Raw genomic sequence first — 27,803 nt, 5'->3', positions numbered from 1 at the left:
GAAATATTAAGACTGCAAGTTTTGCCTTTTATCGTGAATTTTAGAAATTAAGTGATGCCATTAAGTCAGTTCCAGTAGTCAGTGTTTTAGAAGCAGGTAAAATAGTGCTGACCGTTCCTGTGGGGCTCCAAATTGTCATGGCCAACTGGGTTGAAGTATCTCTGAAAATGCGGGTCCTGTGGGGAGCTCTGCTGAGAAGATGAAGGTTGTAGACATTACCTGACTTGACCATGTGCTACACTGATTGTAGGCACCACAGTAATAATCTATGAATGTGTGTGTGTCACACTGCTAGAGAGACATCTTGTTCCCATAGTACAGTGGCAGGTCATAATGATGTTTCCAGGCTCTCTCTATCTCCTCCTCCTCTCCTTCCATGTAACTCCTGTGTGTGTCTGTTTAACTAGGACAAGGACATCCAGAGACAAAGTAGTGCTTATTAGTGTCCTGTCCTGAACACACACATGCGCACACATGCAGTGCCACTGTCTCCTGCCTGAAGGTGACTGTGGGAGATGAGAGGAACCACTCATTTTGTTAGAGTTACCTCCTGTTTTATCAGATAAGTACAGGCCATCCTGATGTCACAGTGGGGAAGGACACTGGCATGGTTACAGTCACATTTTAAAGTAGTGCTAGGGCTTCTGGACAGTTTCCATTTTTTTTTCTTGCAACGTAATTGTTAAAATCAAACATTAATCATTTTTTTTTAAAAAAGCACGAGGCATATAAGTTTTAAAATAAATATATATAAAAAAATAAAATTATGACCACTGGACAGACTGAATTTTTCTATTTTTATTGTCTATATGAGGGACTAAATATGATTGATCTCCAATGTGGTGGTGACAACTTTGACTGCAGTCTGGGTTGTCGATGTGTTGCAGCTGTGCTGCAGTGATTTTCTCAGTGGTTTTTAGTACGCCCATACAGAGTTTGTTATATGCCCATGTGAATGCCGCTGACATGTACTGTCAACACACCATTGAGAGCACAGAAGAAGAAATTCACAAGAAATTTCTGAGGCAGATACACTTTTCTTTTTTTAAAAAAAATGTTTTTCAAGTAGAAGAGGTCCTGTTGAGCTTCCCTAATCACTAAGACAGTATTGGTGCTTGAGGACATTTCTTTAGTTAGAGTCAGTGCAGGAACTTGATGAAGGTGATCTTCTCTCTCTGTTCAGTTTGATTATGTTCCAATTTAATCCACTGTTAATATCAAATGTAATTCTCTAGCCTGCCTTTCTTACAACTACCTCAATACGCCATGCCACCACACTGGCCTCCCATCTGCCATCAGCTCACTTTGACACACTCAGATGCAGCCAATCTGGTGCCAGTCCTCAGCTTAATTCCTTAACCATCTACTCATTCTAATTATTGCAAACTGAGTATTTGCGATAACAAACTACACCATTGCCCACCTGTGTTGTTTATCTGCTGCTTTTGGTCAAAAAGAAGAAAATGGATAAGAAAAAAAGATTTTAATCAGCAATCCAGCAACTTTTTTTAAGCTCCATGGGTCAGTCCCATAAATCCTAGAAAAAATGCTTCCCATAATATAACCATAACAGCTTCTATTATTCTATTATCTTTGACTCATACCCAAAGGTTAGGTCAGACTTGGTGAGAAATCACTCAAGAATGGACCACAACAAGCCCTTACTATGTGAATAAAGCTATACTGACTGTCTGACTGATGGCTCACCTCTGAAGCTTAACCAGTCATGAAGTAGTTTTCCATTGCTCCCCTTGGGTACCTCAGTTACCAGCTCTGTCATTAGCAAAGATCACCTGTCACTCACAGCAGGCATTTGTTACCAATTAAACATCACAGTTTTGTTTAATAAAACACAGTGAGTGTGTGTGTGTGTGTGTGTGTGTGTGTGTGTGTGTGTGTGTGTGTGTGTGTGTGAGACAAAGAGAGACTATCACTGTCATATCAATTAGTGTACCTGTGCAGCTACCAATAATTCTGTGTGTGTAACCAAGCTGAGTCTGATACCTGACTGTGCATATGTGAGTGGATATCTGTGTTTCTGTCGGCTTTCTTCTCCCTCATTATCTTTACCTGCACACATCATTGCTGTCTTCATTCATCTTCCTATCCTGTCTCTCCATCCGTCAACAAAACTTTTCTTTGTCACACTCTAGACATTTCTCTTTCTTCTTCTTCTCTCCCTTCATTCTGCTTCCCAATCTGTTAAATCTGCATTTATATTTCACTTCATACCTTGCACTCTCTCCCACTCAGTCAAAGTCACACACAGTTAACACCTAAAGCTTTAGCTTGGATACGTGGCCATCAACATGTTATTGTCACAAGGCATCCCCATTGTGCTCTCCATTGAGCTCTCTCCCCATTGTGACTTCCTCAAATACTCAAATCAAATCACAACTTGCTCTTATTTTGAACCACAAGTTGTCACATTAAATACAATTTAAAAGTACTAACTACTAAACTTGACAAGTGACTATTAACCTCACTTTAAGTACAAAAAGGAACACTGGCCTGAACCAAAAGCACAAGTGTATTTGCTAGAGGTATAGTTTGGTTAACTTTTCCAAACACGTTCACTGTATCAAGGTAAAAGATAATATATGTTGGTATCTTTTGTCTAAGGAACTTGGGGGAAAAAAACAACTAGACTTCTTTAAGTTGTAACTGTTCTTTAACTTGAACAAAGACACAAAATATTACTGTCTTATATAACTGTTTACATCTGTCTATCTACACCACTACCAAAAAATGCACATTAACATAAGTGACGGCCAACGTTCCTAAATTTTATGCACCATATGGACAGCTCGTGACCATTTGGTACCTGCTTACTAGCGTATATACATAGCACATTGTTACACATTTTGTACATAGCCTCCAGACTTTGCCCGTGTGTAGAATCTTGAGTTACACATCATTCAAGATACTTGAGTAATGTGCATCGTGTGTAAATAGACATTAGGGCAACACTGCTGCTTTAGAATTGCAAGACATCTGTAAAATAATCAACACTAATTTAGGAAAAATAAACACACAAACAATAAATATTGTTAATTCTTCTGAAAACGAATCACACACAGCTGAAAACATGTGGCAACTATGTCAAGTAAATCATCAACTTTAACTGCTGACTAATGACGGCGTTGAGCTGCTTACTGTCCTACCAAAATATCATATCACCACGATATATTTAACATAATTACTTATGCTAATAGGGTCATTAGCCAAAGCAGTAGTTGCTTTGATTAGCAAATCTTTTCTGTGTCACTGTACATGTTGTTAGACTGGCGTTATTAAGCTAGCTGTAGTGGTGGGATTCAAAAGAGTATGTTTTGATAGAAGGATTTTGTACATCTGTTCAGGATTTTTTTTTAAAAAGTAGAATGATGACAGAGAAAAATTATGCTTTTTCAAATAATCACATTTCCATAAAACAACTGTTAGGGTCCAGAAAACACTGTTTAAAATTCTTAAAGTTTGGGCTCCCAAGGAGATAAACAAAGAAAATTCACCTTTGTGTTTCATCACAAATATTTTCCTGTCTTTTGTAGCAAAATCAACAAATGTCTTTAAAGCTACAAATGCTGTAAAGTGCAACTCATGTTGTTCAAAGGGGTGAGACGTTTAAGCTTTTCTTCTTGACAAAACTAAAGCTTCATTCTTGTGCAATGGGAATATCAGCCACAACAGCTTGACAGCTCAAAGCAGAAAGTTGGTGTTAATGTATTTTTAACCCGCATGAGGCAATCAGAACCCTGAATTGTGTTCCATGAATTTGTTCACTGAATAAATTGCATTAACGTGGTAAACCGACAAGTGGGAAGCAAACAGGTCATCTTTACTATCTTCTAACTGCTAAGTATCCTCATTTTTTTATTCATTTCCCTCAGGCCTGATTTGCCCTTTCAAAATATAACTTAGAAGCTACTCAAACCTTTATGTCTCCAAATTAAAATACTGAGACATGCTGAAAATTAACCTGCCACGATAACAGTATACTATACTATACAGTAATTTACTGCAATCACTCTTTTAACTTTTTTTTTTTTTTTTTTAAATGGAGGCATAAATAATGTCATCATCATGACGTTACCGTTTATAACCCAAAACATTCACAGCATTGCACAACAGAGTATGTTTTGTGATTTCTTATGCAGGTTTGTTTACACCTAAAATTAAAGAATATGAAAAGCAAGCTCAGAACGATCGTGCGGTTTAATTACACAGCCTCCTAATATGAAAACATGTCTTATTTGATACGTAAAAAAAAAAAAAAAATCCTCTCTGTCCCAACAGTTAAGACATAGACACTTACATATGTGTGTGTTTGTGTGTATCTGTTTTTATTTTCCTCCTCTAGAGCACATTACTTGCCGGAGGCTTCTTTATAAACAGGTTTTAGATTAGAATTACTGACACACACATCCATCCAGAAACTTACGCACATGAACACGCATGCCCAAATAACAGCAAAAAGTTATAGAGGTTCTATCCTTTGGTAAATACATAATTCATTTTACTTTGTACTTTGAAAGAATAGTTGTACACGTGCACTGTTGGTCTAATAAGAAACTAAATGTAATGTGGAAATTGGGAATGGACACATCTTAGGCTAATAAAATAAACCTTTGAAATGAAAAATTAAAAAAAGAAAGAAGAAGAATTCTAGTGGTGATGTCATTTTAACCACGTGGAGAAACTTTATATAACATAAGCATAAATTAGTATCAATCAATCTTGATTTAGTAATGGAGATGTTTTAATACATTACAACAGAATCATTGTGATTTTAATTTATTTTTAACAGAGTAATGCATCATTATATCTTTGTGTACTGAACAGTAGTTTGAGGTGGTGAGGCAGACAGGGAACAAGTCTTATGTTTTATTAGAGTAAACAAAATCCAATACACACTGCTAGTTTCGCTGGCCTCTAATGAGCATACCCATGTTTGGGTGTTAGTCCTTTATGTGTAGGTGTGTTTGAGATTTGCAAACATTGTTAACATGTGATGTAAATGAAGCTGCAATTAAGACCATTGCTAAAACAGTAATGGTGTACATGTTGCAGACACTACTCAGGGAAAATAGGAGGCTTACAGAGCCAAACTTTTAACACTGTGCTGTGTGACCAGAGAGAGCTGCTTTGCACTGAAGCGTATGAGTAAAAGTCTGTGCACGCTTCATTGTGAAAGATAATTCCTATTAAGAGATCAAGGGACGGATCAAGCAACAAAGAGAACGGTGAAAGGAGGAATGAAATTAAAGCACAAGATATTTCCTTTGATGTTGAGGAAAAGCATACAAATTCTCTATTTATTAGGTGAGTGTTACATCACAATCAGAACAATCTCAATGAAGCCACACTCAGAAAAGTAGCTACAAAACTAACGGGCCGTGTTTGTCTGTTATATGAACTCTGTTTAGCATGCTCGTTTACCTTTCCCTTATTGTGCTTCATTAAGCAACAGCATGAACAGGCTACAGTGGAACGATGAATTGCATTTACCAAATTAACTCAGGTCAATCATTTACTTTACTTTTGACTTAAAGTAAAGTACTTTCATCACTATACTGTGTACTGCCTGTTTCATTGTTTGCTTAATTACAATAACCAATCGTAGTATATCTACTGTGCATCAAATTTTAAAAGTAACTTTAAAAATTATTTTACTGTCATGTCCTTTTAACATCTTAGATATAAATGTTTAAGGGGTGCAGTCCGGGTCAAAAAATGAATTTATGTTAGCATTGCTTTTAAAAAAGTTATTCAGAACTGATAATTGGTACTTGGATATTGATCAACAGACTGATACCCATTTAAAATATATAAAAAAGAAAAATCTAAAGAATAAATCAGTAAAGTGTGCAGGAATTTCTTAAACTGTATAGGCTGAGCCATCTCAACAAACTTTCTACTAAAGCGGAGATATTGATTTCTTTTTGTTAGTCATTTATGGTTGAGATCTTTTAAATATTTATAAGATGTTGATTGAGTCAATGCACAAAATCTGTCATTGAGCAAGATCTTCAAAAGCAACTGAGGTAGGACGAAAAAGTTTGACCTAGAAATCTAAATTACTGAGAACAAAAGTTGTCCTACACTGAGGGTTAAAAACAACCCTCAGAGTGGATCTGTTTGGGACCTCGTGAGGACCGACATCTGATATACGTCACGGATCTTCTTAGAATACAAACCAAGACTGACTAAACCATTGAAAGTTATCTTTTTTTAGATATAAAGAGTAACTCACAGTTCAGGCTGGAAAAGGGAAATAAAGTTTTAATTAATTAGCTACATATTCTATAGCTACTGATAAAACTAGCACAACAATAAGGAGGAAGTCTGGACGGTCCCATCTACATCTACTGAACAGCTCTCTTCAGAATACGACTCTTGAAGAGAGATGGCCTTTATACTTTTCAACCATTCTGCTAATGACTTACTTCTGTGCTTTGAGTCATTGTCTGGTTCCATCATCCAGCCTTTCCTGAATCGTCATACCTACAGGCTCTGAGGTGTAAAAGTGCCCCCACAATACACAGCTGCTCTATGCTTCTCCGTTGGGATTTGTGTGTGTGTGTGTGTGTGTGTGTGTGTGTGTGTGTGTGTCTATTATTCATTTCTAGCTGACACGTGAATAAAGATTTTATGTGGTTTCATATTTGCACAGTATTTGCTCTCAGTGTGATCCTTGATGCCCCCTTGCAGCAAGAGCAGCAGTTCGGAATTTCTGAGTAGTACACCGAATTTAAAGACAGTTTGTCTTATGCTGGATAAACGGTTTAGAAATGTACTGTAGCTGTAACCTTTTCCAACATCTCTACGTTGCTTCTTATTAGTCTAACTTGTTATGATTTAGTCATGACTTGGATTGGACTAGTATTGCTATGTTTTTTTATAGGGAGGATTTACATGTGACTTACATGAAATCACATCGCTTTTTATGAATAAAAAAAGCGCTTCTACACCTGTATTTCTGTATTTGCTCATATTATTTGAACACTCTGTTACCTCACAATATTGCTATCTGCTTTTACTCAGTATGACAGGGCTGTAGTTGAATGCAAAGACTACAACGCAAGCTACCAAAATGTCCGGGAAATGTCAAGAAGAGTGAGGGCTACAGAGGCAGATGTTCCCAACTCACCTTTCCTGTTGACTGCTCTCCTGTTATCTTCCTCTCCTATTCCCCTTACACTATTACTCAGTGAGTGTCAATTCAATTCAGTTCAAGATGTTAGTCATCTGTTTTTCCTGTCTACCCCTCTCCATTATCGCTTGCTGTCTAAGATTACCTTAGATCCCTTACCAAGTGGTTCACTTCATTCCCATTTCCTGTCAGACGGCCAGGCTGTGTTGTGTGTGTTTAAATGTGACAAAAGCTGAAAAACACCATGTACTCATTTTTCACCTAACAATTGTGACTGTTGCCAGAGGCAGACCTGATAATGCAGTATCTGTGTGACCACTGACCATTATATTGAGGATAGTTTTCTATTATAAGAAAATTGTTTTCTGCAGAATTATCACGGCTCACTGTCAAAACCCGCTTACGTGGCCGCTTTCTCGACAAACAAGCAACTATTGTTGTACAGTCGAGCTTTCTCTAACTGAAGAGCATCTCAAAGATAAGTGCTACCTGGTCTGCATGCAAGGTATTTCTTGACTATTGTGATTCATTGTATCGAGAGTTGGGGCAAAAATAACAGCTAATTTTTTTTGTTTTTTAATATGAACTTTATTTAGAACAATAACAATGACAATCTCAAAGAGACAAGCGACATATTAAATCAATCAGAACAGAATCACATCTCCTATACACCACAATGAAATCGACAGTAACTGAAAGTAAACATACATATATATACATATATATGCATATACATATGCATACATACACATCCATATTCACACATCTACATAATAATAATATAAAAAGATGAATAACCAATACAAACATAAATAAGAATAAAAAAAAAAGAATGAAAAACAAGGAACAGAAATAAAGAAGACAAGGGGGATCATAAAATCTCTAAAAGTGAGGTTCCATAAACAAGACTCATAACTTAAATAAGGGGCTAAGAAAAATCAAACTCTTCTAAAAATCTATACAATTTGATTGCTTGGGCCTTATTTATTAGCTTAAGAGATTTACGGAACAGGGAGAGGTCGTTTTTAAGAGCAGGCCATGAAGGGGGGGATTTAGCATATCGGCATTTATGTATGTAATACTTTGTTATAATAATGAGATTGTTAATTAAAAACTCACTATTTTTGTCCTTAAGGATTACTCCAATTTGAATATTTTGAAAAGACCAAAAATCAATATATCCATACTGGGACAATATTAGGACATGGAGAGATTTCCATAAATTCTGGATTGTCACACATCCATAGAACATGTGCTCTGTTGTTTCCGAAGTTATTTTACAAATATAACAGTTGTCTAACACAAATTTAAATCTTTCTCTCATAAATTCATTGGAGGGGTAAATATTTTTTGTAGTTCTAAAATGGACTTCTTTAAATTTGGGGGGAATTGGAAATGTTAAATATTTGGTAAGGTAAGGTAAGGTAAGGTAACTTTATTTATACCTAAAGGCAAGGTAAATTTGCTTTACAGAAAAATGACAGCATTTGACATCCCTTTAAAAACACACATACCTAGTAAATATATAAAACTCACTGTGACACATACTTTAATATTTCGAATCAAAAACAGTTCTTATTTAATTCAGTGACAGCAACGGGGACAAAGCTATTTTTTTTTGGTTCTGATCAACGAGATCTCAGATTTGTTATAATCTTTAAAGACGAGTGAAAAAATAACAGCTAATTAATACCTTGAATGTTAGATTCTCACCAAATAAAAAACGCCTGAAATATTTTTCCTAGAGTTGATTTTAAGATTTTACTTGCTTCTCATATAGACTGACTGAGCTGTATCCATTGATACCTTGCCCCATTTAGATTCTGGTGGAATCTGACTTAAGAGTTGAGTCTGCTTCCAGAGAAAATAGTCAACTGTGACCACAAGATGGCAGTATTTTTAAGGCTGGATATCAACCCGTAAGAAGCTTTCTGACAGGGCACTGTTTTAGACCTCCTTTCAATTTGATTTTAATTAATGTCCCTTTTGATTTTATGGGTCAAACAACACTTGTTTTGCTTGCTGTGATGGATTGGCACACATGCTCCTGTATAAACAAAAGCATGTGTGTTGGTGACAGAAAGCGAGGGACATGTTATGTGTACAAAAAATACTCTGCATTTATGTGATCAAGAATACTTCTTCTCCCTGAAAATTCAACACTCCCTCCAAATCTTCGCACCTTGCATCACAACTTCTTTTGTTCTTCTAACCTTCCATATTTAGATTGACCCTTCCTTACCTTTCTTCAGCCTTGTTAGCAGAGTGTGATTACATATTTTTATGTGTTTTTATGTTCAGCCCTTTTGTATCTATCGATCTGCCAGTAACACTGACGTTACTGCTATTAATTACTGCTTTTGACAATTTGTAGGTATAAGACCAAAGGACATTAAATCTTGTAATACACTAGAATGCAAAAAGTAACACACCACAAGCTGGAGTAGGGCAATATGCTGAATGTTGTTCACAGCTGTTTAAATACAGAAAATTTCAATAAGCCTTCTTATAGATCTCATAAAGCTGTGGTCAGGCAAGACAATTAAGCCAGAGTTTGACTAAGGGAGGCGATAAAGAGGATTCATTCTGAGGAAGAATAATGTAAACCTAAAATGCAATGTGTAGCTGTTTTGGAGCTTAGCTTGCAGAAGGTACATTAATAGCATTTACAGTTAAAGAGGTGTGATATATTTTAATCCTAGTTAGTGGGTAAGAAGTTATGGATGACTTTCTCAGCTTCAAGCAGTGACTGGAAATGGGGGGTAGGGCTTGCCTGCACTGTGGCAATTCAGTGACTAACATCCTATCATTTGGCTAAAATGCAAAAAATATATTTATGTGGCATATTAATGATATGCTGAGCACAGAAACTCCTCAGAAACTCCTCAGGTGGCTGCTATGTGATGCCATCAAGAGAAAACAAAATTGTATTTTTAATCAGTGTAGCAAAGTTGAGAGTTTTGGGGACAATATTCATTCACGGTTGCTACCTTCATCCATATGTTAGTAACAAATGCTAAAACTCTAAATGTTAAACTGTAGCTATTCTAGCGTCTTAGCTGCTTTCTTATTCCAGGGAATTGTTTACACTACAAATGTACCAACCAACGAGGACTTGGGCACTTGGTGGCTCCAGAGTGAGTTGCAAGGTGCTTTGGTGTGGTGGCTGGCCTCTCGTTCTCTGGGGCTCTTTCCCTATGGCTGTGGGGACTTGGGCTCCTCTTCCCTCTCCTATGTTGGGCACAATCTAATCAAGATGTGTGACCTCAGGTCTTCAGTACTGTTGAGGGTCTCTGGACAGACCTGTCTCTGACTTCTGGAGGGTGTTGCTTTTTTGCTTTTCTCTTTTTATTTATTTATGTATTTTTTGGTGATATTTGCTTTTTGAGTGTGTTTTATTACAGACACAGCAGTTGGAAAACAAGTCATTTTCACATGTGGTCTGTTCTACAAAAGGTTTGAAGGTTAGTCCAGTCCACTCACGGTTGCTACCTTTAGTTGTGAGAACCCTATATAGACTGAAATTCAAACACTAAGTTGTGTTTTATCAAAATTTGCAGAAGAAGAATGAGCTCCCTGTCATCATTACAGAGCGGAATACCTTTCAGATGCAGAGTGGAAGCTTTTATTGTTGGATGTGACAGTTCAGGCACAGTAGAAATGAACCCAGAAATCGAGTCTGATGGTCCTGTTGGTGAAGTTGGCAAGGTGCCTCCTGTAATCCATACAGCTCTGACATGCTGCTCCCTTTCAAGCAGCTCGGCCTGTGCAAGCATTCCAGACAGTCCAATCAGGCCAAATGACCCAAACACAAAAAGACAAATCCAGGCTAATGAGACGATGCCTTTGGACAACAGATGTTTGGGGAATTTTAACACATTCAAAGCATAGAGTATGACGAAATATGTCTGAAACAGCAATACACAGTTTATCCAGAATAGTATAAGTGGCTAAATTCAACAGCGGCCTCATCACATCATTTGTCCTTCACATCTTCAGATGGAGTCGACTCATTTCTATCTTCTCTTGTTGTCATGTGAAGTAGTTGGGCTCTTCTGTTATGTCTCTTAGGTCTGGTCAAAACTATTACTAATAACGTCAATTATTTCCATCACATAAATTAATGAAAAATGTAAAAATGACATACAGCAGTCAAGTGATATTTTTACCTGCATAAATGACAGTTTGCTATGAGTTACAGAAAGAACAGCAGGCCATGAAGCTGCTAGTCAGTCCATTGTCCAATTACTTTTGAGCCTCTGAAGATGGCTGTAATTCCCACACATGAAGCAGCAATATATTTGAAAAATCCCTTAAATTAAAGCTGAAAGTCTGCACTTCAATCACATCTGATTGTGTAATTTAAAATCCACTTTGGTGGTGCATGCCACAAAAAAAAATTCAGTGGACCTAACTGTATGCTTACATCACCCTTCAAATGGTACTTGGCAGTGACTTGAGATGATGAAATTTAGAAATGAGGAAATGTCAAGCAAAAGTCAATCCAGTTTAAAAAATGAGAGTTAAATAGAATTAACCTGAGACATGCACATAGGGTCCTGTGTACTCATTATTAAATAATTAGATGCATTGCAGTACTCTGCAAAGGTTGTAGGCAATACAAATAAAGCTAAAAACTGATGCCATTGCTAGTATAAAGATTTGAATCTTTATTGATCAGACCTGTTAATTTCTAGGCTAGTCCTAAAAAATCCATTTTCCGCTTCATGATATGAACACAGGGTTACACGAGTGCTGCAAATTAAGCTCTTTCAGCACACATATATACATACAAATATTCACATTTAAAAAAATGTATATAATTTGCCTGATTATCTATTATTCATTTAATTTGCTATGTATTCAGTGTTGCACCAAAGAAGATTCATAGATACGTAAGCTGACTTATTCTTAAATGCTTCTGTAATTGAATATTAGATTGTGAGTGTGAAACTGAAAATTATATGTATTTAAGTATGTTTAACATCATTTGTATTCCAAAGTTATCAATATCAGAAATGCAAAATACCGTCTCAGAAACACTAGATACTAAGCCAAAGCACTTGGCTGTTTAAGTATCTTCTGTCTCTTTGTGTGATGATGTTGGATCGAGGCTCTGTGAGGTCTGGTCCATCTGTCCTCATTCTTCTGGTGGGTTAAGATAGTCCCGTATGAATTAATTTAGGAATGATCAGACATAAATATGGTTTTGCTTAATAGGTAAAAAGTTTAAAGAGTAAAAATAACAACTTCAACAACCAGGGCTATTCACTTCCAGGCAAGGATTACAACATCATAGACAAATACAGCCCTTGCCCTCTGTCAGGCTCAATAAATACTATATCTTTGACGATGGGCATGCATTTGTATGCGATTAGTTATCCTGACAAATCATAGGTACATCATCTTGATGACTGAATAGCAGATGGCTACAGTTCACAACCTTCTTTTACCTCCCACTTGGTTCTAAAATAAGAACAAACCAGAAAGGAAAGAACAAGTTGTCCTACTTTATACTCAACAACACTTTGTGCAGTCTGTAAATTAACAGAAAAATGCCATATAGGATGAATTCTTGAAAGCTTAACTGTGTTTGGCAGTTGTCAAATGGTGGTGGCAAAGAATGCAGAGAATTTTCCGTAGGAGGAAGCAGAAGAATTAAAACAGGGATACACTTAACATAGCCATTATTCATCATCGGTGAACTGTAATGCAATAGCTGGATTGTTTCCGAATGCTATGTTGGGCCAAGAGATTCTCAACATATTTTTTAAGCACTTATGTGAAATCTTTCACAAGGTATTAAACAATGTGTTCTGCACTTCTGTGTGGTGAGGTCAGATCAGGATCCATCCATTTTCTTCCACTTATCCTTATCAGGGTCCCAGTGGAGCTGGAGCCTATCCCAGCTACGATAGGGCTAGAGGCGAGGTACACCCTGGATAGGTCTAGAGTCTGTCACAGGGTTCAGATCTGTGTAAGCAGTCCTAGTTGTCAACCAAATCTATTCATGACAAAAGGAACAGTCCTAAGAGAATAAATCCAAAACCTGTTGTATTTACTGCACTTCTCACACCATCCATCCACGTGTATTTTTCTTTTGTATTTTTTTGAGGAGTTTGCCTTCTCACATATACTAATGTACCACAAACAGGACTTTAATATCACCAACCATTCCCATTTTATTACGGAGTATCCATATAAATGGCCCACCCTGTAGATTGAAGCAACAGTTGATTTGGAATAAATTGATGTCCTTGAAAATTCCACTGCTGGTGACTGACAGATCAAATTAAATATTAATTGCAGTGAAAAGGGAACATTTTCCAGAGACATTGAATACAAGGTACTGGGCCTCCAGCTCCTGTGAATCAAGAAAATAATCAAATGATTTGAAGTTACAGTAAAGAGAGCACTGTATATGCAAAATATTGGAAAGTAATTTTTGCTTCAGTTTAATTTGCTGTCAACTAAAATGGGACACATTTCCCGCTTTTCCCCAACAGTTCAAATTTTTGCTTAAGAAATGTTAGCAAATTCACTCATAATCAAAAGTTAGGAAACCCTAAAACTTCAAAAGTCCTCTGTAGAGATGAGAAAAACATCTCAGCAAACCTAATGTAGAAAAAGGCTTGAAGGAAAAAGGCCATTCCAAATAAAAGGCTTTCTCATATGAGGAGAATGAGGGCATAAAAGAAAAAAAAATTTTTAATTACATTTTTAGTTCATGAGACAAAAATTGAACACCAAGGACAAAACTCCAAGCAGTATTTGAGCCCACACAAATAACTGCTCATCACCTAGAAAATACGATCCGTAGAGTGAACCACGTTGGTAGCAATCAATGTGCTATGGAGCACTTCAAAGAGAGATCAGGTTCAACAATTTGATATTGGTGCTTGCTTAATGATATCTTCAATCAGAAGATCACATTAGCAATGTTGCTTACTTTCTCCCACGAGATGGGTGAAGCTATGCTTAGAATTCAAAGAGAAAATGTGCAGTGATATGGTGCGTGTTCAAATAAAGGGTTACATGTACTCTTGGTAGGTAACTGGATGCATGCACTGGAGTAAAGTAGGCAAAGGAAAACAGAGCAGGTGAAAACTTTTATTTAGAAGCTGAGGAAAAAAACAAAATTAACCCTGATTTTATTTAGCTATCTCTCAGCTAAGTGCACTTGGTGTTATCTATAATAAAACTGCAAAATAGGCCCAACTGCAAAGAGCCACTGTAGGATGGCTGTGGAAAACCACAGGAAAACTATGCAGTCACCCTGAGATGAAGTGCTGTTGAGATGAAGTCCTGGCCTTTCTAAAAAAAAAAAAAATAGTTCTCCTACCAAGGCAGACACCAAGGCAGACACTCAGTCAGTCTCAAGAATGTTAAATGTGTTACAAAAAGGGGACAGCCAATAACCCATACAAACAGAAATATAATTTTAAACTAAAAATATACAATGTTCTCACTCGGCACTATTGTAAACACAAACTCAGTGTGATAGAAATTAGATGTAATTTGTGGAGCTGAGAATCTGCAGGTCTCTTTCTCTCAAACGTACATACTGCAGTAGAAAATTTTAAGACTTTGCTACCTGTCTGTATTGAGTGACCTCAGTGGAATGAAACGAGATATATATATATATATATATACTACCGACCAATAACCTGCCTCAGTACTACATGGAAGCTCCTGTCAGGCATCATATCGGCTAAGATGAACAGGCACATGGGTCAATACATGAGCGGGACACAGAAAGGAATTGGCAAGAATACCAGAGGCGCAAAACACCAGCTACTGGTAGACAGAACAATCAGCCGAGACTGCAAGACCAGACTGACCAACCTGTGCACTGCCTGGATTGATTACAAGAAGGCCTATGACTCAATGCCCCACAGCTGGATACTGGAATGCCTAGAATTGTACAAGAAGTGAGATCATTAACAAGACTGGCTACGGATACCGACTACGGAACGGAGCAGTTGTCAGCCACCTCCTGTACATGGATGACATCAAGCTGTATGCCAAGAGTGAACGAGACATCGATTCACTGATCCACACTACCAGGCTATACAGCAATGACATTGGAATGTCGTTCGGACTGGAGAAGTGTAGTCGGATGGTAACAAAGAGAGGGAAGATAGTCAGAACTGAGGGGATTGAACTACCAGAAGGCAACATTGCGGACATAGAGGACAGTTACAAGTACTTGGGGATCCCGCAGGCGAATGGGAACCATGAAGAGGCCGCTAGAAAAGCTGCAACCACCAAGTACCTGCAGAGGGTCAGGCAAGTCCTGAGGAGTCAGATGAATGGTAAGAACAAGATCCGGGCCATCAACACGTACGCCCTGCCCGTGATCAGGTACCCTGCTGGGGTAATAGGCTGGCCAAAGGAGGAGATAGAAGCCACTGACATAAAGACAAGAAAGCTCCTTACCATGCATGGAGGGTTTCACCCCAAGTCCAGCACCCTGAGGCTGTACGCTAAGCGGAAGGAAGGGGGCCGGGGACTGGTGAGTGTCAGCACCACAGTCCAGGATGAGACAACGAACATCCAAGAATACATTGGGAAGATGGCCCCAACTGACCGAGTGCTCAGTGAATACCTCAGGCAGCAGAAACCCAAGAAAGAGGAGGGAGACGAGGAACCATCATGGAAGGACAGGCCCCTGCACGGTATGTACCACCGGCAGATAGAGGAGGTGGCTGATATCCAGAAATCCTACCAGTGGCTGGACAAAGCTGGACTGAAAGACAGCACAGAGGCACTAATCATGGCAGCACAAGAACAAGCTCTGAGCACAAGATCCATAGAGGCTGGGGTCTATCACACCAGGCAAGACCCCAGGTGCAGGCTGTGTAAAGATGCCCCAGAGACAATCCAGCACATAACAGCAGGGTGCAAGATGCTAGCAGGCAAGGCATACATGGAACGCCATAACCAAGTGGCCGGCATAGTGTACAGGAACATCTGTGCCGAGTATAACCTGGAAGTCCCGAGGTCAAAATGGGAGATGCCCCCAAGGGTGGTGGAGAATGACCGAGCTAAGATCCTGTGGGACGGACGGACAAAATGGTGGTGGCTAACCAACCGGACATAGTGGTGGTAGACAAACAGAAGAAGACGGCCGTAGTGATCGATGTAGCGGTTCCGAATGACAGCAATATCAGGAAGAAGGAACACGAGAAGCTGGAGAAATACCAAGGGCTCAGAGAAGAGCTTGAGAAGATATGAAGGGTGAAGGTAACGGTGGTGTCAATTCTAGTACATCTAGTACATCATCCTGTGTACCAAATGAGTATTTGGTACACAGGTACACAGCCTGAACTCTCTTAGCAAGCTTCGCTGCAATTTCTTGCAGTGTTCTTCCGTAATAGTTCTCCAGACTTCTTGAGGGACATTACAAAGCTGTTGATGTTGGGTCCAAAGGTGTTCTTACGATGTCGACCACCTTTTGTTCTCTCTCAAAGTGATCCCACACTGCTATATTGTAGAGTGGATCAAATGGTACAGTCCAGCTCTAGGGTTCAAGAACTGGATGGAAAATGAGTGAAAAAAGCAGCTGATGTCCCCCCAAAACTATTGAGAACTGTTGTTCTAGACCACATGCAAAAATGGCAAGAATCTCTGGCACCTTAAAAGCAAGATATAAAGAAATATGAAATAGGTCAGGTACTGTAGAATGTAGAATATAGTTCACTCAAACGGTGAGATCAGTGCATTTTACAGCTAAGACACATAGTGGCTTCATGATTCAAATATTCTCAGCAGGGTGGTGGGCAAATGTTAATGGTACAACATAATTATACTGCTTTAATGTCTGTATTTCAATCAGGAGGTTTCTGCAGTTTCACACATAGTCACACACAAATACAAACAGACATAGCTTCATATTTTAAATGGGAGGCGGTTAAGCTGTTTTGTAGGATCTACAATAAATTACTGTATATCAGTGAGATAACCTTACAATAAACAATCATAGTGTTCATGTGAAACAGACATGTTCCTCATATTCATATAGTTCCAGTTCAGCAAGGGCCTCATAAAACACCCCAGTCACACAGCAGAAATGTCATGCTGTGAGTCCACCAAAGTCAAGTCACTGCATAACTTTTATTCTTTTCACGGTTTGGCTGGATTCTGTTGCAATACAGTGTAATCGGGTGCAATACATGCCTACAGCTATTATACTGTAGTCAAGGTAACATGAGTAGCAGAGATATAATTGCTCCACAGCAGGGAACTTAAGAGCTGTCACCCAATGAGAGCTTTTTATTGACTATAAATGTCATCTATTTTTGTCATTGCCTCGTTCTTCATTGTGAAAATGAGCACTTCTGAGTTGTTTTTGTGAATCCCTTTAATTTCCTGTTATAAGGCAGGAAAGAAGGCAAAAATTTCTATGAATAATTTTACTAGAGCTGTAGACCGAGTAAGTTTAGATAACTAAATAATAATTTGAGAAGTGGAGTCAGTATTTTTTTTAAAGACAAGGTTTTACTGGAAAATGCTTATAGGTTTGCCAAAACGATAGATAGCTTAATTCTTAACTTGTTTAACTTGAAACTTTACTACACCAAATTTGAAAAGTTTCTGGATTTAATGACACTAATGATATTAACATTAGCCAAATGCGACTTAAAACTTAAATTATTCTTTTCACAAGTTAGTTTAGCCATTAAATTCCATTAAAAACCATTAAAATCCTCCTCCTGCTGACTTCTCTTGAGAATCAGATTAACCTGGAATCAGTTTCTTCCTTTTCTTGTTAAGAAAAATCAGTGCAAGCTCATCATTGCTAGATAATGAATTCATTTGTTCCACAAAGTGTTTTTTGAGGACAAACTTTCTGCAAAATCACAATAATTTTGGTGTGTATATACTTCACGCTACACATCTTCTGAAAAATTCAGAACGTGTTTTTTTTTTGTTTTTTTTTTGCAACGTGCATGTGTGCTTGACACCTTTTTAGGTGTCAAGCCATAAATTACAAAAATGGATAAATCAAGACAAATTCATGAAATTCATATTTTCTGACAGTGTCAGTTTTCAGTGGGTTTTTTGTCATTTTTAAAAAACGTAAATATTTATAAATATTAGGCAATAGTCACAGGTTATGTAAAGATCATTTCCTCCTTCTTCTCTGCTATCCAACACCTCCCTGAGGTATTTGTCATTAAAAATGGCTGAGTGGAGACTATCAATGTTTCACATCTCCCCTGTCAGGAAGCACAGAGGCAAGAGTCATTATCTGGCCAGACTTCTAGATTGCTCTACTGTAAAACATGACAGCTGTAGAGTGAGTACAGGAACTCCAAATCAGAATCAGAATCAGAATCAGAATGGGGTTTATTGCCAAATCTTGAGCAGGTTTACAACATTAGGAAATTGCTGCGGTGCTTCAGTGCAAACATAGTGTCATAAATAGCACTTAAATAGACATGGAAAAAAATAAAAGTAGGGATAAGAATTAAAAGTGCTACGTGGAAAGATATGTGCATGAGATATACATGAGATATATACATGAGAATAAGAATTAAGAGTGCTACGTTGAAAGATATATACATGAGTGCAGGTGGTGATCAGTGCCAAACATGGAATGATGCAGTGACACAGCGTAGGGTCATGTGTTAGTGGCGGGTACAGTCATATGGTTATTGTTCATGTGTCTAACAGCAGAGGGGAAGAAACTGTTCTTATGGCGAGAGGTTCTGGTGCGAATGGACCGGAGCCTCCTGCCTGAGGGGAGCAGGTCAAACAGACTGTGTCCAGGGTGAGAAGGGTCAGCTGAGATCCGAGCTGCACGCCGCAATGTCCTGGAGGTGTACAGGTCCTGCAGAGATGGGAGTCTGCAGCCAATCACCTTCTCAGCAGAGCGCACAACACGCTGCAGTCTCTGTTTGTCCCTGATAGTGGCTCCAGCGTACCACACGGTGATGGAGGAGGTGAGGATGGACTCGATGATTGCAGTGTAGAACTGCATCATCGTCCGTGTTGGCAGGTTGAATTTCTTCAGCTGCCTCAGGAAGTACATCCTCTGCTGGGCTTTCTTGATGACGGAGGTGATGGTGGGCTCCCACTTCAGGTCCTGGGTGATGGTGGTACCCAGGAAGCGGAATGAGTCCACAGAGGTGATGGGGGTGTCAGTCAGGATGATGGGGGGGAGTGGGGCTGTGTGCTTCCTGAAGTCCACAATAATCTCCACTGTCTTCTGGGCATTCAGCACCAGGTTGTTGTGGCTGCACCAGGACACCAGACGTTCAACCTCCCTCCTGTAGGCAGACTCGTCCCCGTCCGAGATGAGTCCAATAACGGTGGTGTCATCTGCAAACTTGATTAGCTTGACAGACTGGTGGGCGGAGGTGCAGCAGTTGGTGTACAGGGAGAAGAGCAGAGGAGAAAGAACACAGCCCTGAGGGGAGCCGGTGCTGATGGTCCGGGAGTCCGAGACATTCTTTCCCAGCCTCACATGCTACTTCCTGTCCGTCAGGAAGTCAGTGATCCACCGGCAGATGGGATCAGGCACATTCATCTGGGAAAGCTTGTCTCGGAGATGGTCTGGAAGGATGGTGTTGAAGGCAGAGCTGAAGTCCACAAACAGGATCCTGGCGTAGGTTCCTGGGGAGTCCAGATGCTGCAGGATGAAGTGTAGGGCCATGTTGATGGCGTCGTCTACAGACCTGTTGGCTCTATATGCAAACTGCAGGGGGTCCAGGAGGGGGGCCGTGAGGGTCCTGAGATGGGAGAGAACTAGGCGCTCAAAAGACTTCATGACCACAGATGTCAGAGCCACGGGTCTGTAGTCATTTAGTCCAGTGATCCTAGGTTTCTTGGGGACAGGGATTATGGTGGAGGACTTGAAGCAGGCAGGCACATGACATGCCTGCAGTGAGGAGTTGAAAATGCCAGAAAACACTGGGGCCAGCTCGTTTGCACAGTGTCTGAGGGTGGCAGGAGACACACCGTCTGGGCCGGGAGCTTTCCGAGCATTCAGGTTCTTAAACTGCTTCCTCACATCTGCTTCATGAATATGAAGAGTTGTGGTGGGAGGAGGTGGTGTGAAATCCTCTTTTGTGTGGGGTGAGGAGGGGGGTGTTGTAGGTGAACGGTTTGAAGGTGGTGATGGCTCTATGGAGGGGGGAGAGGTGGGGGAATTAGTGTCCAAAGTGTCTCTATTGTTGGGGCCGTTGGAGGTGTGAAGGCTGCCTGATGGCTCGTCAAAACGGCAGTAGAAGTCGTTAAGGGTGTTGGCTAAGAGCAAGTCATCAGTGGAGTGGGGGGTTTTAGGCTTGTAGTTTGTGATATTCCTAAAACCTTTCCACACAGAGGCCGAGTCATTCTCTGAGATCTGCTGGTGCATCTTCTCAGAGTGCTGATGTTTAGCAATGTCCACTTCTTTAGTGAACCTGTACTTGGCCTCTCTGTAGCAGTCCAGTCCAGTCCAAATCGATCCAGTGTTGAACTTAAAAAGGAAAAAAAAAAGTCTGCTTTAACACTTCCAGCACTAAGAGGGAGAAATAAACTGATCTAAGATCAAACTGAAAATTAAGGGGAAAAAATGAAAATTAAGAAGACAAATGCATACAGAGTTAAAGATGCTTACAGTCACACTGAAAACAATAAAAGAGAGAATACTGTACAAGAACTAAATTCTAATTACTATGAAAATCGATAGACTTTAACACGTGCTGATCTCCATTTGGAGATCTGTGTCATATATGTCATGTGTTTTACTTGGTTTGTTTCCTGTTTGGGAGCAACAGGGAGCAACACTCACTTTTAGGCCCTTTTCAATTTTTCCATTTTTGCTCTTATTTGTTTCTTAGTTGGGTTTATTCACCAAATGCACTTGGTTCGGTTAAGACATTCAAAACTTGGTGGTTATATTTGGAAAAGATCTTAATTTAATTTTACAACAAAATCTGTGCCTGTGGGGGGAAAAAAGAAAATACACACTAACCCAATGTATTTAGATGTTACGCCAGGGGGTCATTTTCAAATGTCCATTTGTGACAAAGAATACTGATCTGTCATATATCAAACGATTTTGTAAAATTAAAGTATTGTTTTAGCACTGAAAACGCTGCGTGAACTCCAGGGGAACCAAAATGCGTCACTACAAATTATGTGATAATGTTCAGTCTGTTTATTATGGTAAATGGCCTGTATTTATATAGCGCTTTACTAGTCCCTAAGGACCCCAAAGCGCTTTACATATCCAGTCATCCACCCATTCACACACACATTCACACACTGGTGATGGCAAGCTACATTGTAGCCACAGCCACCCTGGGGTGCACTGACAGAGGCGAGGCTGCCGGACACTGGCGCCACCGGGCCCTCTGACCACCACCAGTAGGCAACGGGTGAAGTGTCTTGCCCAAGGACACAACGACTGAGACTGTCCAAGCCGGGGCTCGAACCGGCAACCTTCCGATTACAAGGAAAACTTCCAACTCTTGAGCCACGATCGATTAATACCCAGATGTGTCTGGGATGAGAACAACAAAACTCAATACAGGGAGAAAGTGCTGTGTTCTGCACTATTGGAGAACATGGAGAAACCATGTTTATTTTACAGCTAGTTGCTAGCCCGTACAGACCGTTCCAGCATCCCATAAAGCATACGCCACACCGAGAACACCTCCAAAGTGTCTTATTTGCTTCTCACAACAGTGACCAAATGAACAGACTAAACACCACAGGTGTGAAAATACTCTAGGAAAATGGGATGCAAAAATATTTTGTTAAAGTTAAAAAGAAGACAAAATACAGAAATAATTTGATTTCCTGACCTGTGTAACCCATATCAACTACTCCCTGTCACATGACCCACGTCAGCTGATTTGAGGTCCCTCTTCTGATTGGCTCCTCCCACGTCGCGGCAACTCTGAAAACCGGCTGTGGAGGGATACTTCCGGGTTCGACTCCTGCTGTGGCTGTGAGCTTATGGCATTTAGAACGGTGTTGGAAAACAAAGCGTTTTCTCCCCTCAATTCATCTTTAAACTTTAAACTCAGCGGTAAGTGTCCTTAATATCTTTCAACCTTTGGTTGTCAGTAACCAGCCGATCGTTTTCGCGATTAAAAAATGACTTTGTGCGGCAGCGCTCCCACCGCAAGCAGAACTCCGGTTCAAAAACCGCTGTTTTTGAACACTTTCTTTACTTAAGCATTTTTATGGGCTTACTTTGAAACAAAGTGCGATTGAATGATTATTGTTATGTGTTGCCTTGAATTCGGCTATGCTGTCTGTTAGACAGTTGTTTTCCTTTATTGTTGTTTTTGTATTGTTTGTAGCAAACGCTACTGGACTGTATAGATTAAGCTACGTAGCTAAGATGATTAATGATTTAACTGTTGTACATGGATTGATGATGATTTATGGTTTGCATTGTTACCTAGACATGCAGAAGAATATACTTGTTTACCGGTAAACTGAATTGAACTTGATGTGCTAATGGACATTTTTCTGACCTACAGGTCAGGTTTTTTTTCCCCCTCTTTGAATTGATCTTCTTCATATTGAAGTGGCGAGCCGGTAGGATCATTCTTTCTTTTCCCCCACTTAGCCGTCTTTGGATTACGGACATATTTCCCCCTTGTATGAAGCTGGACCCTAAGGAGGAATACCTTAAAAGTGAACTTTAAAAAGAAAAGGACCAAAAAAAAAGGACTCTTAGCAAAAGGACTCTTGCACAGAAAAATCACAGCACTGATTTATTATTTAATTGTGGACATTTACGTTGTGTGTTGTATTAATTATTTTGTTCCATTTCCCCTTTCCCCTATTTTTTCAATATATTTTTGGTACAAGACATTGCAGTTTTTGGTCTCATCATTCACACCATCTGGGCTCCATAAAGAACTATTTCTTCTGCGCGTCAGTCAGTAAATTCATCCATTGACATAAACTAGTCCACCTGCATTACATAAAATGTGGCAACTGGACAAACAGTTGTTAGACTTTCAACTAGGAGACTTGGGTTTGTGTGAAAACTAGACTACTAAGCATTTGTCCATTTTGTTTATTTATTTATTTACTTATTGAGTCAGTGAGTGTAAGTGGATGTAAAATGAACGGCCCCTTTACAAAGGCAGGGACAATGTTTTGCTGTCAGAGGTGGGACACATTTTTTTTTTAAGTAATAAATAAATAGTTGGGGTTTTTTGTTTTGTTTTATGTTTTTTTTAACAAACAGAAATGACAAGTAATAAGACAATACAATAAATAAATAATACTATAAGTAGAGCGCAACAACCTGTTTTTGTTTACCATGGCACTTTTTTTGCTCAATTTTGTTAACAAGAATCTTAATTGTTGCTGAACTCCAGAGAAATTAATTCCTAATTATTATCATCATTCATACTGTTCACCCAACACAAGCTTCTTATTGCAAGTTCAACACTCCCTGCATGTTTGCCTCCATTTCTCTTTCCCTCCACATCCACTGCACTGTGCTCATTACCACCAATACTGGCCACTGGTGCTCAAAAAGCAGAAAACATACAGCCACATCATTATACCAGTGATTTTTACACATGTGGCAGCATCTGCCTGAAGGACTTATTTCTGCTTTTGCTCCTCCCGAGGTGAGATGAACCAGCTCCCTATGTTGATCTATTACAAAACTGAGTCACAGGACTTCACTACAGATTTTCACAAACACAATATGTTCAGCTTGACTAACAGAACATTACAAAGAACTATCCTTTCTATACCTTAATTACAGAGTGAACAGACCTGTATGTTTGCTGAGCTGCTCACTAAGAGTACATACATTTTTTTCCCCTTCCTTCTACAAAATGGTTGTAGATGAAAGATGATTAAAATTACACATCCTATCCATGCCTGTTTGGAGTTTTTCTGCTACTGATTTGGAACTCATACTTTTTTTTGTCATCTTTGTAGTGGAACTGTTCTGTCAGGACCACAGATCAATAAAAACAGCTTGTAAAGCACTCTAAAAACAGGCCTACACCTTGATTAAGAAAGTATATTTAAATCAATTTTTGTAACAAGAAAAAAAACAGTAACTTGCTCCTTTAATTGCAGCTACTGCCTCCGTTTCCACTAGCATTTGCAAACTCGTACCTCAGAGCAGTGAATGCTGAGCCGGGGCAGGGGCTGCTTGATTGCGTAGTAGTTTCCTGTTAGTGTCACATATGTCAGGGAGCACAGGTTTACAATCGATATACAAAAACATCCAGCCTGCTCCGGTTTCTGTTAACGGGACATGAACACACTCACAAATCTCAAATTTCAAACAAATGTAAACTTTTTTGTGTTTTTACATCCAATGTCACTTTTACAGGTCCCAGGTTTGAATGCATTACTTATTTCCATCAACATTATGCTCATTCATAATGTTGTAGTTACACTATATTTATGGATCATTCGTTGAGCAAGCAGTACAAAAGCAAAGCGTTTCTTTCCCTCTCTCAGGATTTAGCTGCCACAACTTAATTTTAACTTTGTAGCAGTGAATCCTCATCAGGCAGTCACTCTGATTTCCCCGAATGCCGCCACAGCTTAAATTGGTGAATGCTAACTACTAAATTCCTTCATTTAAAAAGAAGACGCCCCGCTTCCTGTTTAAGTCTTAAACAAGACAATTTAATCCAATTTGACATCAAAGCATTTCACTTTGATTTATGTATTAAATGGAAAATATCTGTACAACTAGATTTGTGAAACTATGAGTGAGCAGATAACTGACTGGCAGATGAGCAGCTGAAGAATCAAATGTATGTTAAGTCAGTCTGTCTCTTCCTCTCTTGTGCACATGCACACGCACACACAGGCATACTTTGTCCCCACATTATGTTTCAGGCTTGCAACTAATGGGGTAAATCCTACCCTGCCTCTTTGGGCTTGACACACTTTCAGAAACTTATCAGTGAAATAAAAATACACACAAGCAGTGGGGAAAATTGCTTTACCAGTAAAAATCAAATATTGTTTTAATTCTCTGTGTTGTGTGGTAATTTTATCATTGCTGGCATCTAGGCTGAAGTGAGTTCATCCCTTTAATATTTAAGCCTGCCTTCAGGCTTATTAACCTCAGTGTGGCTGAGAACTTTCTCTGGCTAAACCTGAAACGTTGATCTTAGGGATTGACGTTTGCAGAACAGGTGAAAGGAATAACATCAAATGAGCTTTAACATAACCTATTTAAGGTATTCCAACAACAACTTCTCCTGACCATAACTTTCAGTCAAGTAGAAAATGTAAAGTATATTGCAGATTCCATATGCTGCCAGGTGCATGCAGCTTGACTGTAAAAAGCTACTAGCTATTTTACAGTGTGTGTGTATGTGTTTGTGTGTGTGTGTGTGTGTGTTTACATGTGACGGTGTGATTGAGCAAGGATACATGAGGTTAATTCTACAAAGGCGGATTGTAGGGTTACTGAGGTTAGAAAATAAATTAACTCTAGTAACTTCTCTCACAGGCCTCTCTCACTTTGTCTCTGTTGTTGCTCATATACATATATATATATATATACACACACACACACAATTTTTGTTATACTATTTTTGTTGAATACATTTTTTTTGTACCTAACTGGGTTCCGGAGGCAGTTTATAACTTTCGCGAATATCGGGAGATTATTCCATGATGCTGCATTACTGACGACTGCAGTCGGGTGCTCTCGTGTTTGTTCTGTTTACGTAGCTCTGTTAGCTCAGTATTTTACAAATAGGCTGTTGACAGAGTAACCTTAACATTCGGTGTAAAAGGTTAAAACAATGCTTGTGTAGTTGTGTCGAATTTCATGCACTTGTGGGAGTTATATCATCATCATCATCGTTTATTTGTATAGCACTTTGGTCTGCCTAGTGTGTTCTTAAAGTGCTGAACAACACAGATCAAAAAACAACTAGCAAAATTAAAAATACAACAAAATTATTAAAAATACAATAAATTAATAAGAAAGGTGTCAGTTTCCTACGGAGTTAAAAGCCAGGGAATAAAAATAGGTTTTTAAACTGGACTTAAAGACCTGCACTGATGACGCTTGTCTAATATGGAGGAGAAGGTTATTCCAAAGCATTGGAGCCGCAATGGAGAACGCTCGGTCTCCTCTGCATTTCAGCCGTGACTTAGGAACCGACAGCAACAGCTGCTCAGCTGAACGGAGCGGGCGAGGAGGAACATTTGGCTTTAGCAAATCAGATAATCAGATATATGGTACATTTAAGTTAGTTTTGCAGACACCAAGATGTAGGCTATGGACTAATTAACTTTAGCATAGCTTCCCGTCACTCACTTAGCTGAAACTCCCCACATGGATTTGGGCAATCAAATAGAAAAGAGTGTTGCTGTGTGGTAGCATTTTACAGTCAGTACTGCAGATGAAACCAAAGTGATTTTTAATGTGTGCAAAAGTCAAATCAGCAGAGGCAGATATATCAAACATCTGTTAACGTCTGCTATGCATAATCACATGCACTTAAAGCATCCTCTCCTGGTATTGTCTGCCAACTCCCCCACAAGCACCAATTCATCATCACAGCCTTGTTCTGCACCTGCAAGTCAGTTTCGCTGTCTGTTCAGTGTCCACCAACAAGGACGGGTGGTAGTGGGGTTCATGATGTTCGCAATGGTATTTTATCAGTTGCTGGTTTAACCATGGATGTTCCTCTTGTATTGTTTATTTAGGATTTGTAGTATTATTTGAAGTACATTGTAGTCCATCAGTCAGGCTGATGTAAGAATGCATAAATCAGACTTCTTTCTGTCAAAGAAAAGAAGACAACAAGGTCAAACTTGGTTGACCCTAAACAAGGATTTAAGGTATCTGTCATAAAGTGCTTTGATTGGTCAGTTAGACCAAGAGAAAAATAAGTGTTTATTTATCAACAGAGTTCTTAAATTTCTGGAATGCAAAATTAGATTAGCATAAAGACTGGTACTGGGAAGAAAAAGGTTGTTTTTATCAGCACTTAACAAATTAGCACATTAACCCACCACAACTCTTTTGGTTATCTCTGCACTATTCAATGATTTTATAGGTATTAGTGATTCTGAAAAAGAAAATGACAATAGCTCTGTTAAGAAGTTTTTTTGGAAAGATGAAACAAATGTGCAGAAGTGATAATTTATTATCCCGCACAGTGTATAGAAGTGTAATATTTAATATACTACACTCTCTCTCTCTCACACACACACACACACACACACACACACACACACACACACACACACACACACACGAAGTATCAGGTGGGTGGAACCTGTTGCTATTTAGATTTGACCTTGGTTGAATCAACTGAGAAAGCTTCATCCAGGAGGACTTAAAAGTATTACAAGTCATAGTGAGGACATGTGGTGCCGCATGTCAGGGAACTGGTCTCATACTGTTTGTGTCTATGTGTGTCTGTTCTTTACATTCCTCAGCTCCTTAAAGGGTCAACTCTGTCTAAACCGCCTTGTCTCAGGATTTTAAGACACCTCACTGTGTCTGTGTGTGTGTGTGTTCGGTGTGTTTGTGCGTGTGTGTTTGTGCGTGTTTGTGTTGAAGGATAAACTTGGTAGTCTCTCGGCAGGCACAGGGTGGTGGGGTTATGCTTACTGTTCTTAGACTGAGTGGCGTTTCGAAGTGGTAAACAACTCTGTGGGCTTAAAGGGAGCAAACTGTAGC

The sequence above is a fragment of the Maylandia zebra genome, linkage group LG19, assembly GCF_041146795.1.
Source record: "Maylandia zebra isolate NMK-2024a linkage group LG19, Mzebra_GT3a, whole genome shotgun sequence".
Lineage (NCBI taxonomy): Eukaryota > Metazoa > Chordata > Actinopteri > Cichliformes > Cichlidae > Maylandia > Maylandia zebra.
The sequence above is the reverse complement of the archived record's forward strand: the minus strand, read 5'-3'. Positions refer to the sequence as shown.